Source organism: Engraulis encrasicolus, chromosome 18 (assembly GCF_034702125.1).
Source record: "Engraulis encrasicolus isolate BLACKSEA-1 chromosome 18, IST_EnEncr_1.0, whole genome shotgun sequence".
In the NCBI taxonomy this organism is placed as follows: Eukaryota; Metazoa; Chordata; class Actinopteri; order Clupeiformes; family Engraulidae; genus Engraulis; species Engraulis encrasicolus.
Window position 1 is genome coordinate 29,295,230 of NC_085874.1, and position 3,096 is coordinate 29,298,325.

A 3,096-nucleotide genomic window follows, 5' to 3' on the forward strand; every position below is an offset into this window, starting at 1 on the left:
CCGTGGCTCCGTCAGCACAACCCCCACATCGACTGGGAGACAGGAACAGTCCGTGAGTGGGAAGGTGAGTTGTCACCAGACCTGTTTAAGGGGGGCCACCCTGCCCGTTCACCGGGAAAGACCTAGCGCTACCCCCGACCATATCCAATGTTCCGGCCTGTTACCACAGCCTGAAAGAGGTGTTCAACAAATCCAAGGCGACATCTCTACCCCCACACAGACCCTATGACTGCGCGATTGATCTCCTGCCTGGCACAGCACCTCCCAAGGGTCGTCTGTATTCACTGTCAGCCCCGGAAAGAAAGGCCATGGAGGACTACATTAATGACTCTCTTGCCGCCGGGATAATTAGACCGTCATCTTCCCCCGCAGGAGCGGGATTCTTCTTCGTCAGCAAGAAGGACGGTTCTCTTCGTCCATGCATAGATTACCGGGGTCTGAACGACATCACGGTTAAGAATCGCTACCCACTGCCCTTACTTTCGTCTGCCTTCGAACTGCTGCAGGGAGCCACTGTATTCACAAAGCTGGATCTTCGCAATGCCTACCATCTGGTGCGGATGAGGGAGGGAGACGAATGGAAGACAGCGTTCAACACACCAACCGGCCACTATGAATATCTCGTCATGCCCTTCGGCCTCACCAATGCCCCAGCAGTTTTTTCAAAGCCCTAGTGAATGATATCCTCAGGGACATGCTAAATACGTTCGTATTTGTGTACCTTGACGATATTTTAATATTCTCAAAGACTCTGTCAGAACACACGCACCACGTCCAGTTGGTCCTGCGCCGCCTGCTGGAGAACTCTCTTTTCGTGAAGGCAGAGAAGTGCGAGTTCCATGCCAAAACCGTTTCATTCCTGGGGTATGTGGTGACCGAGGGCAGCAGCATTCAGATGGATCTCACGAAGGTGTCGGCTGTCACTTCCTGGCCAGTTCCTGAGTCTCGGAAAAAGTTGCAACAGTTCCTGGGCTTTGCCAACTTTTATAGGAGATTCATCAGAAACTATAGCACAGTGGCTGCACCCCTCACTGCGCTAACCAGCACTAAACAACCGTACCAATGGCGGCACTGGTTAGAGGGGTCAAAGGAACCATTCGTAGTGTGGACAGACCACAAAAACCTGGAGTATATCCAAACAGCCAGGAGGCTGAACTCCCGTCAACAGCGGTGGTCTCTGTTCTTTACGCGCTTCAATTTCACGCTCTCCTACCGCCCGGGATCTCGCAACATCAAACCTGATGCTCTTTCCCGGATGTTTCAGAAGGACGAGACCACCGCCATGACAGCCCCCATTCTTCCCAGCCACTTTGTCGTAGCGGCCCTCACCTGGGAGATCGAGAAGCAGGTCATGGAGGCTCTTCGGGACCAGCCAGGCCCAAGCACCAGCGCCCCCAACCGTCTGTTTGTTCCAGCAAATCTCAGGTCACCTGTGATTCAGTGGGGGCACGAATCCCGTCTGGCCTGTCATCCCGGCATCACTCGCACCCTTCATCTGGTCCGCCAGCGGTTCTGGTGGCGGCGGATGAGACGGGATGTCCGAGAATTCATCCGAGCTTGTCCCACTTGTAAACCGAAACAAGACCCCCAACCAGCCTCCTGCTGGGTTGCTGCAACCCTACTCATACCCAAGAGGCCCTGGTCCCACGTTTCGCTGGACTTTGTTACGGGCCTTCCGCCCTCTGACGGACACACAGTCAACCTTACCATTGTTGACCGCTTTAGTAAGATGACCCACTTCGTGCCCCTTCCCAAACTACCCTCTGCTAAGGAGACCGCCCAGGTGGTCCTGGAACATGTGTTTCATATCCATGGCCTACCCCAGGATATAGTGTCAGACCGGGGCCCGCAATTCTCAGCAACCTTTTGGAAGGAGTTCTGTCATCTCCTTGGGGCCACCGCCAGCCTATCGTCTGGATTCCACCCGCAGTCAAACGGCCCAGGACTGAACGCATGAACCAGGAGCTGGAGAAGGCACTGAGGTGTGTGGCCTCCCAAAATCCCCGGCCTGGGCTCAACACCTGCTCTGGGTGGTGGAATATGCCCATAATTCACTCACCAGTTCCTCCACCGGGCTCTCCCCCTTTCAGTGTGTCTACGGGTATCAACCTCCACTGTTTGCCAGCCAGGAAGCGGATGCCACCTGTCCGTCTGCTCTTGCGTATGCCCGCCGCTGCCGCCGCACTTGGGCCCAGGCTCGCACTGTGCTCCTGAAGTCTGGAACCAGCTACGCCGTCGGTGCCAACCGACGGAGGACCCCAGCACCTGCTTACCGGGTTGGTCAGAAGGTCTGGCTGTCTGCCCGGGATCTGCCGCTGCGGGTTGAATCACGAAAGCTGGCCCCTCGCTTCATTGGTCCTTTTCCTGTGCAGAAAGTCATCAGTCCAACGGCGGTCCGACTTCAGTTGCCCGCTTCCATGCGGGTCCACCCCACCTTCCACGTCTCCAAGGTCAAGCCGGTCCATGAAAGTCCCCTGGTCCCTGCAGCTCCGGCGCCACCTCCTCCGCGCCTCGTAGATGGCGGTCCTGTCTTCACCGTCCGGCGGTCTGCTCCGCTCTAGGCGAAGGGGTAGGGGTCTCCAGTACCTCGTTGACTGGGAGGGATATGGTCCAGAGGAGAGTGACCTGGATCCCGGCCAGGAGGATAGTGGACCGGACCCTCATCACTGACTTCCACCGACTACATCCTGATCAGCCTGCAATCCGTAGGGGCCGTCCAAGAGGGGTCCCTAGCCGTCCTGCCCGCCCTGCTTCCTGTCCTGTGCCTGACCCTGCTCCTGTCTCAGTGCCTGTCCTGTCTCCCGACCGTGGCCCTCCAGCTCCTTCTGGGGATGAGGATATTCACTCGGACCGCTCGGAGGAGTTCTGACCCGCCGCCTGCTCCCCTCCACCCTCCCGGCATGATGTTATTCTTGGGACTTCTGGGGCCGTCCCTTGGTGGGGGGGTCCTGTCATGAGCACTCTCTCTCCCTGGTAGCAACCTTAATTGCATTCAATTCTCTGCCACTCTGCTCACTCTCTCCCTACTCTGCCTAACGAGCTCCACCTGGCTCCGCCCTGCTCTGCTCTTGTTACCTGGCCAGCTGCACTGCATTT